Source organism: Lactuca sativa, chromosome 5 (genome assembly GCF_002870075.4).
Source record: "Lactuca sativa cultivar Salinas chromosome 5, Lsat_Salinas_v11, whole genome shotgun sequence".
Lineage (NCBI taxonomy): Eukaryota > Viridiplantae > Streptophyta > Magnoliopsida > Asterales > Asteraceae > Lactuca > Lactuca sativa.
This window is the reverse complement of record NC_056627.2, coordinates 337,888,325-337,898,937: the sequence shown is the minus strand read 5'-3', so window position 1 is coordinate 337,898,937 and position 10,613 is coordinate 337,888,325.

The window sequence follows — 10,613 nt, the reverse complement described above, 5'->3', positions numbered from 1 at the left end:
CCCTTAGTGTTTACGGCCAAGGTGTTCATAGCCACATGAGTTTACGACCGTAAACTCATGATGCTTTTTGCCAAATGGTGTTTTAAATTCCTATAGTCAACAAGGAAATGTTCTAGACTCAAATCCAAGCCTTAGGAAGAGTTATGACCACAATTGCACCCTTAACAAGGGTTTGCGGCCAAGGGAGATGCTCTTGGCCGTAAACTCCTAGTGTTAATGGGAAATGGAGGTTTTCAAGGTGCTAATCAAGTGTTCTTACTAGATAACAAGTATAGGGAAGTGATACTTACGATATAGAAGCTAAAAGAGTTGATTTTGGCCCAAAACACTATTGTGTGTTCTTGGTGTTCTTGAAGATTAAACCCAAAAGATGAAGTTAATGGATGAAATCAAAGGGTGATGCTAGTTAAGAAGATGTATCAATTAATCAAGGGATGAAACACTTACATCTTTGAAGAATAAAATGAAGATCCTTATGATACTTGAGAGAGAAATCGAGTTCTTGACTTAGAATGGTGAATAATGAGGAAGAAGTGAGAGAACATCATGTATAAGGCATGAGTTTATGGCCACCATGAGTATACGTTCATAAACTCATATGGTGTGGCCGTAAATTCCACATGATGAAGTTTAAGGCTTGATTGGTGGTTTAGAACTTCAACTGACACTTCCTATCACTCATTCCTTGGAGGTACTAGGCTTAGAACACTCAAACAGACTTTAAACAGTGCTAACAGATAGCAGAAACAAGTATGAATTTGATTGAGTTGAGTGGTTGTACAAAATAGAAATTTCGGGTTGTCACATCATCAAACTTTATAAGAGGAATTTAAGGGAAAGAATGGATTGGTGTGTAAGATAAACTATGGTACATAGTCTAACCATCGGCACATACTGTCGAACTTTTATCAGTGTGTGGTTTTACACAGTAAATCATCAAGTTCTTATAAAGAATACTTGTAGGAAAGAATGGATTGTTTCAGTTACACCGAGGGGAAATCAGCATGTATCATTAACAAATATAACCTATTAGCAGGAAATGGTTTAATTCTTACATCAAAGAGTTTTAGTTGCAATCTAGAATCAGATATTTGTCGTCAATTCATAATGGTACCATGTCATACCTCAGCCTAGGAGGTCAGGGAAATAAACAAACCTTTTTCATTTAAGAAACAAACAAGTATCTCTTACATTGATGACTATGCAATCAGTGTAAGCCATTCGGTTATGCTCAATGTTACATCAGAACAAATGACTTGATGCATACAGCAAGCATGCTTCGAGGGACGGAGTCAGGTAAGAGATGATTAACTAAGAAAGTTATCACCCAAGCCTTACAATAATTTTCTGATTAGGACCATGCAATCTCACTTTGAAAGTTTAGACAATGCTAGACAGTCAGCATGAGTGGGTGACTCAATGTTCTCAACAGATGGTCTCACTGATGAGAAACTTAGAGAGATTTTGTCACAAACAGTATCATGCTTATAGGGATGATGATGTGTCAGAAGTTACATATTAGGCTTAGAAAATCTTCCATCAGATTCCCCTAAAAATATACAAATACAAACAGAAGAGTTAGTCAAGAAAGAAAATATTATTAACAGCGAAATATGTGCAGCTTTTTCAGAAAGTAGACAAAGATGCATTCCATCAAATCTTTAGAATTTAATGGTCATTAATGCACTTCCATTTTCCAATATATATACTCCTTGAATTTTTGGCTATATAAGAGAGCAAACAAACAAAGGTATGCACATCAATATAAAACTCATAATAAACCACAAGTAATGAAGCCTTTTATTATTGAAGCGTTATAGATGGATTCCACGCTTCATATTCAACAGGAGCAAGAGAGAAGTAAAGATCAGTCTTTGTAACCAACGAGTTAACTAACTCAAATCCATAAAACCATCGTGTCTTCAAGATCAACACGAGGGCATTCGAGGTTTTATCAGATTTTGAGAAAGTATATGAAAACAAGACTTACTGCATTGATGGTTGCTCTTTGCATCCATAACAGTGAGTAGAGGAGAAAGAGGGTTTTTCCAAGAATAAGAGGACATGATGCCACTCTTTTTCTCAACACCCATAACATTGAGATCTTTCTGCTCTTACAAATTCTGAAGAAAGGAGATGTAGATAAATCTTAGATAGGTTTGAAATATGTATAAGAGAGAAACGAATACTTGTAAATATTAGAAACAAAGCTTAAACATACTATGTAAAAGTCTATAAACATAATAAAAGTAGCATTTGTTTTTGTGTTTTTTAGAAAGCAAATAGAAGCAATGTTAAATAAAAAATTATTAAGCAATTAATTCAACGAATGCATGCCAAAATCTGTAATCAATTTGTTTAAAGTCTTCTCATCCAATCCTTAGTGAAAATGCCATCCATCTGATCAGTGGATGGAATGTAAAATAACTCCAGTTTTCCCTTCTCCACGATGTCCCTAATGAAGTGATGATGGATATCAATGTGCTTGGTCTTGGAATGATGCACTGGATTATGTATCATCTGAATAGAATTGGTGTTGTCACATCAGATGGGAGTCTTTAAGAAATTTATACCATATTCTAAGAGCTAATTTTGAATCTATAAACTATGAGCACAACACCTTCCAGCGGCAACATATTTAGCTTCAGCGGTAGAACAAGCCACTGATGTCTGCTTTTTGTTGGACTAGCTTACCAATCTATTTCCAAGAATTTGAGCTCCCCCTGAAGTGCTTTTCGATCAATGTCACATCCACCATGATCGGAGTCAGTGTATCCCACCAGCTTGAACTCAGAATCACGAGGAAACCATAATCCAAGATTGGGTGTATGCTTTAAGTACCAAAAGATTCTTTTCACAACGAGTAGATGAGATTCCTTAGGATTGGCTTGATAACGAGCACACAATATAGTAGCAAACATAAGGTCCAGGTGACTAACAGTCAGATTGAGCAGAGATCCTATCATTCCTCGAAAGAGAGTTGCATTCACATTAGCGCCATTTATATCAGCGCCAATAGACGCTGATGAGGACATTAGAGTCTTTGTCGGCTTGCAATAATAGAATCCACACTTCTTCAGCGTATCTGCAATATATTAAGCTTGGCAAACAAAAATACCAGCATTTTGTTGTTTGACCTACAAACCCAAAAAGAAAGTTAGTTCACCCATCATGCTCATCTCAAATTTTTTGGCCATGATCTCCGCGAATTCTAAACTTAGCTTTTCATCAGTGGATCCAAGAATGATATCATCAACATACACTTGGGCAAGAATGATACGAGATCCTAAATGCTTAAAGAACAAAATGTTTTTAATCTTTCCACGTTTGTATCCACTTGAAAGAAGATAGCTTGCCAAAGTGTCATACCACGCTCTAGGTGCCTACTTTAAACCATAGACAACTTTATCAAGACGATACACATGATTTGGAAACTCTTCACTTTCAAACCCTGGAGGTTGCTTTATAAAAAATTATTCTTGAATATATCCATGTAAGAAGGCAGTCTTGACATCCATCTGATAGACTTTGAAGTTCTTGAAAGAAGAAAATGCAGGAAACAAGTGGATTGCTTCAAGTCTAGCAACAGGAGCAAATGTTTCATCATAGTCTTCAAGCTGACAAAAACCTTGAGCCACATGTCTATCTTTCTTTCTTATCACAATCCCATCCTCATCCATTTTGCTCCTAAAAACCAAGTGAGTGCCAATGATAGTCTTCCCTTGAGGCTTTGGAACAAGAGTCCACACACGATGACGTTTAAATTCATTTAGCCTATCTTGCATATCCTTGATCTAGTCAGCTTATTTCAATGCATCAACAACATTCTTTAGTTCGATCATTGAGATGAAGTTAAAAAAAAACATGCAGAAGTTGTTGCTAATTCGCTACGGGTGAGAATCCCAGAATTTACATCTCCAATGATTTGAGATTCAGGATGATCTCGAAGAATTCTTGGATTAGAACTTTCATTTGTATTACTTTGAGCAAAGTCTTCCTGATTTGATGGTTCAACTTTTTCGGGGATGGCAGCCTGATCTTCATAGATAGGTTGTAAAGTGATTAGTTGATCAACATTTGGTACAACAGGCTCAACGTCACTTGGCAAGAACTCGGGAACTGGGTCTGAAGGACTATAAGTAAGTTCATTCATAATTGATGAGGGGTGATCAACTCAATCATGAATGAACGATTCTTCATCAAAGGTGATATGAATTGTTTCCTCAATAGTTTGCCTTGAAAGATTGAATACCCTGAAGGCCTTGGATACGCTAGAGTAACCTAGAAATACTCCTTTATCAGCTTTAGCTTCAAACTTCGAACGCTCATCTCCTTGATTCAAGATGTAACAAACACATCCAAAAACATGAAAATAGGATATGTCCGGTTTCCTTCCTTTCAGTAGCTCATAAGCAGTGTTTCCATGGCGCTTAACAATTGTAGATCAGCTTGGGGTATAACACGCTATATTGACAACTTTTGCCCAAAAAGAGAAATGAAGACCAACTTCAACAACCATAGTTCTCCAGCTTCAATGAGAGTTATGTTTCTTCTCTCTGTAATACCATTTTGTTGGGGATTTCTAATAGCAGAGAAGTTCTAAGAAATCAGTGTGTTTCAGAAAAAATCTTCTATATAGGAGTTTCTGAATTCAGTCCCATGATCGCTATGTAATGAAAAGATGAGAAAATTCAGTAAACCTAGACTACAAGAGTCCAAGTGTTGAAAATACTGAAACAAAGTTTCAGAATCATCAAGTGGCAAGTAATGCGGAAACAATCACCAAGTTAATGATAAAAACATTGTAAGTTCAAGATAAATGATTCAAAGGTGCTCATATTCATAAAGATTCAGTTACATGTGTTGAATGTAAAACACACTAAAACTCTCAAGTGGCTCTCTGAGAACTAGTCTAAATAGTAATTGTGCATAATGAGCACAAATGAAGCAGGAAGAGCAAGGAAGAGCCACTTTATAATGGATCCCAAGGGTCCTATTTATAGGCTTTGGGAAAGCGCATGACATGGCTGACCATCAGGTGTTGACACATCATCATGACTTAGTCATCAGTTGACACCTTTGCCCTACTTAATGGAGAATGGATGGAATATTCCAATTCCGTTAGTATTCCCTTAGGGTTTCATCCAAGTTATATGTCTTCATAATTCTTGAGCCTTCTTGATCAACATTGAAAATGTGATGAGCAACATGAGCATCATGTTGCTCCATGGTCTTCTAAGATGCCATCAACTTCCACAAGTGTCGTTGATCAAGTTGAGTTGCTTCTTGAATGTTGGACTGTGTCTTGAACTTGAAGATGTATAACCACGTGTTCATGATGGACATAAACGAATTGCATGTGTCATTGAGTACTTGGACGTGCCAAGATATGTCATGTACAATCTTGTTGAGCCATCAATGTGATCATGTTGATCCATTGACTTGTTGGGCCACCAAGTATTCATGTTGATCCATCACCCTCTTGTTGAGCCATAGATTTGTAAATGAGCCAACAATGTTTCTGATGAGCCATCAGTATTCTAGATGATCTACGAATATCTTGATGCTCCACATATGATCTAGATGTTCCATCTAAGATCATGATGATCCAACTTGCTTTCACCAGGTGCTCCATGCAAGCTGCAGGTGCTCCATGTTACCAAGTTCTCCATGTTCAACAAGTGCTCCATGTTCAGCAAGTGCTCCATGTGTACAACAAGTGCTCCAAGTTCACTTCAAGTGCTCCAACATATGATTCTTCAAACACTTGTTGAATCTTCAGGATTTTTCCAACCTGAAACATCCTGATAATCTTTGTTAGTGAGATATAGACATAGACTCAACTTATTTCAAATGACAATCACATAAAAACATTTCTAACAGTTTCCCCCTATGTGATGGTTACTGAAATAAGGAGTACAAAATTAAAAAATAAATAAAATTAATAACATGCAAGATGAATTTTAACAAAAAGATGAATCATTGGTAGCACAAAGAAAACAACATCCACATGTTTTTAAAACAAAACAAAAACACACAATCTAAAATTTGTTTCTCAAGTTTATTAACCACTATCGAAAACTTAAAAACCAAGTAAGTTCTTTAATGATCTTCATTCTCAGTGAATTATCTTGATCTCCTGTTCTCTTTAATAAACCAATGATGCCTTGATTGAACTCAGAAGAGAATGGATGTTTTTGAGAGATTCTCATAAATCTCATTCGACCTTTAGAAGAGAATATAATTCCTATGTGTGGTTTCTTTAGTATGTTCCCAGGTGACTCATTTTCCATATTTAGATCCAAATTTGGTTCCTCAGCTTCCTTTTCTCTTCGCTGTCCAATCTCCCAGTCAACACCAAAATCAATAACCATGCCGAGCACATATTGACTTAGGCGTTGTAGGACATCTACATAAGCTTTATCGATACTCGCCCTCTGTTTCAATCAAATTATCAATGCTCTGATATCAGCTTGATTTATTCTAGGGACATCAACTTTAGAAAAAATGAATTCAGAGTTATTTGTCCTTTTCCCTTGAAAGAATGCATATGGCATCTTTCTAATTTTCTGTATGTCAATTTTGCTAATTGAAGTAATCTTGAAGTTTGACCATGCAGAGAAAACTTGAATTGGTTTCTTCAGGAAGAATCTTTTCTTCACCTCTTCAATGTCTAAATCAGGCTCAAATGGATAAATTGCACTTGGCCATAAATTGAACTTCATACCGTTCGGGGGTGCAAAAATATCCCAGTTTTCTATAGTGAGGTCTGAAGGAGGTGTGAAGGAATTTGTAGGCTTGACGACCTTGATCTTCTGATAAGAATCTCTATCAAGATTGAAGAAGATGGTTCTTTTAGAAGATCGTGTTCGAAATTGTTCACCATGCCATGTACTTCTTTCTTCAGGCGGGATATCTGAAGATTTCTTTTTTAGAAGCACCTTATGTTTAGACTTTAACTGCTTAGCCTCAAGTTGCTTAGCTAACTCTTCATCTATTTCCATTTGAGCTTCTTTATCTAAATCCCTCAGACCTGAAGACAATCTTCTATTTTCCTCTATCTATGGGATCAGTTTGAGGAAGATTTGGTTGAGCAATTTGTGCTGATATGGTGACAGGTTTAGTGATGTAAACATCTTTCCTTCTTGGAACTTTAGAGTTGGATCCTTGATCCCTTGCTATCGAAAGAGTTCCTTTTCTTTCTCTGCCATCTTTGCTCTTTTCTGTTGAGCTTTTAATCGTTCATCAACATGCATTTTGTTGAGCGACTCTAGTTGCTCTTGTCTTCTTTTCTCAAACTCATTTGGTGAGTCTGGAATTTGATGTATGATAGGAGACTGACTTGATCTGGAATTGTTGACCTTTTCCCCCTCTGGTTCAGGTGGCCTGTCATTTGAACTAGATAACTTTTCCAAGATCAAGTCTAGCTTGGAATTAGTCAAGGTAACTTTTTGCCGAAGTTCACGTATATCAGAAGAAGAAGAGTGTGTTTTGATATCCTTGACTTCATTGACTACGAAGTAAACAGTCTTCTGAAGAGGATATATTTCACATGAGTAGTTGTCTTTCTAGGAATTGGATCTTGAGAGATTTGCAATTTTAGATTCCAATGAATCCAATTGACATTGAACTTGCTCACTGAATGCTTGAAAGGGAGAGATGTAGGATGATGCGGAAGCTTTATATAGTTCTACAATGGACTTCGATCTCAAGAGTGGAAATGTACCGGTCTCTAGCAGCAACATCATTTTGTAGATGATCTAACTTGGCTTCATAGACAGACTATAAACTGGATAAGGACTAAATAAAGTCATTTATCTTCTGATGCATCGGAGATAGACGATCTTCAATAGTGTTGTGAATTTTCTGATCTATAATTTGATCCTCCACATGTTATGAACAACTAGTCCCTTGATATATGAAGTTGTGCCTTCAAAGTCTTCAATAGTGACCTGAAGTTTTTTCACCTGTGCTTCTATTGTCTCATTAAGGATACACACATTATCTGACATATGTTTAAGATACCCTTGAAAATTGTCCAGATATTCAGAGTGAGAAGATGTATGAAAGAGAATTTCCTCAATACCATCAGCTACCATCTGGGCAGTTAGTCTAATACGTTCAGGCTCATGTTCAGATGTATTTGCTTCATTTGTATATGCTGGAGTACCATCGTATTGAGGAGGATCAGGTGAGAAATAAGAGAACTTAGCTTCTTAAGTATCATCATGTTCTTGATACTCTTTTTGAGGTGAGGGGGAGTAATCATCAAGATCAATGTTGAATATCCGGGTAGATGGTTTGGAGTATAGGACAATTGACATGTCATGTGGTTCATCATCAACTATCATTCCTTCACTGGAAAGTATGTCTACTGTTTGCATTGGAGTATCCTCATCTTGATTATCTTGTACTGGAAAGCTTTTAGGAAGATCTTCAAGCTTAGATTGATTTTCACCATCTTGGTCATCGTCCTCAAGTGAGTTATAATCCAAGGAGACACGATTGCTTGGACTTTCAAGAACCGACTGAAAGCCTACTGGTGAAACTGGAGTTGGGGAGGATGGTTCACATAATAAGATAGAGCCTGAAACAAGGAATCTAAGACAAAGAGTGGCTTAGAGGTTGTACCAGATTTAGGAGGAGATGAGGGCATATCTAACTCTACTCCAAGATTATCATCAGAGACGGCTGGAGATGGGATAGGAGGTGGTTGGTCTGACTTTGCTCGCTTCTTCTTCTTTGCCGACTTCTTGGATGCATGATGTGAGTGCTTCCTCTTCATTTTAGGAGACGACGTAGTTCCCAGGATGTATCTTTGATATGAGCGTAGAGAGGCACTATTTTCATCCAGCTTTGCCAAGATAGTATCTAGAATAATGACTGGATGTGAAAACCTAGAATCAGATGCAGTACAAATCCTATATGCTTTCATACGCAAGAATTGTGGTTGTGGGCCTTCTGGAGTTCCTTCTGGTGTAAGATTGCTATTATTGATGACATCATGAATAATGATAGACCACCAGTGAGGATGATGAATCATGAACTTATTCTTTGAGGCAGAGAGAAAGGTAAGGAAGCTTCCCAAAGAATAGACGCGTACTCAACATTGATGTCATAGAAAAGCCTATACATGACAACCCAAAGATCTGTTGTAACGCAACTGCGTCCACCAACTGATCCGAAAAAACACCGAGTGAGGACGGAACTGAGAACTGCCATGGTGTGGGAAGGAAACCTTACCTAATTCTTGAAAGGTTTGGTTCAGTGTTTTCTTCAAATTTGTACCCCATGTCCTTGAACATTGTCAACAATTGAGCAGAAGAAGGTGTGACAAATATCAAGGGTTTGTGAGAACCATTGCTTAGACCTAAAATGATTGCGAACTCTTCTTTAGTTAGAACCAAGTTAGTTCGAAAAAGATCATATTCAACATCAAGCTGTTTTGACTTCGCTCTTGGAGAGATGGCGGCAAATTGAAACACGTCTGAAACAAGAGATTGTGGAGTTGGAGAAGTAGAAAGGAGTGCATATGCCAATGGGTACTTTTGTAAATATTCAACTATAACACCGAATTATGTAGGTTGTTCTTGATTTTTAAGAAGTGCAATATAGCTGGATGCAACCATTGTGATTTTAGGTGATGATGAGTTTGTCACAGTGGAAGGTCCAGTTGCTTGAGATTTGGACGCTTTATGAGAAGCCCTTGCTTTAGAAGTGTGCCCACGTTCTTTGGAAGCCATGTATTGAGAGAGAAAAAAAGTAGAACAAAAATTGGAATTAATTGTTAGTTAAAGAGATATAGCTAAAGAGTAGTAGCATATAATCTTAACTAAATACCAAAAAAAAGGAGGGGTTAGGGGGTGTTAAAAGGAAAAAAATGTATGAATTTGCATTAACTAAACAAATTTTTGACTTGAGTAGCATTATTGATTCAACTATAGCTAACAGGAATCTGCAAATTCAAATTCACTAAGTATAGGCCTGAAAGTGAATGACATTACATGTAGGAATAAAAGAGAAAGGACTTGATGTCATATAAAAGAAAAAAATTGATGTTATTAAATCATTGTAAAGGTGAAAGGATCAATCAAAATTGCTAAGTCATGGCCTATGATGACTATGGCATATCAAATAAAGATGTCTTTAGAAACTAACAGAAAATTAGGTATCATAGAGACAAAGTGACAACTATATATTTATGTGTGCAGTAGTTGTGGGACAGGGTTTGGTTGCGGGACAAATTGGAGTCTTCAGGTAGAGCAGTGGGGAAAGGTACATGTAGGTGTGGAAGGTAGTATTGCGTTTGTACTACTGGAAGCACAGGACCTGTACTCGAACCAATGTTAGATCTGATGATTTCAAAGAGGTACGGTGCGGGAAGATCCCTCATATGGAAATCCTGATCGTTGTGATTTATGATATTTCAATTCAGCATGGTGATGACATGATTTGGAGCGGGGGGATCAGGACCGAGATCTGGATCTGGGGCGGGAACAGGAGACACTACTGATGTCATTGATGAGAGGTTGCATGATCTTATTGCAATTGAGGTTACCAGGGGTATCCTTGACGCCACCCCAGTCATTTTTTGGACGGTCAAGGAAAGGAGA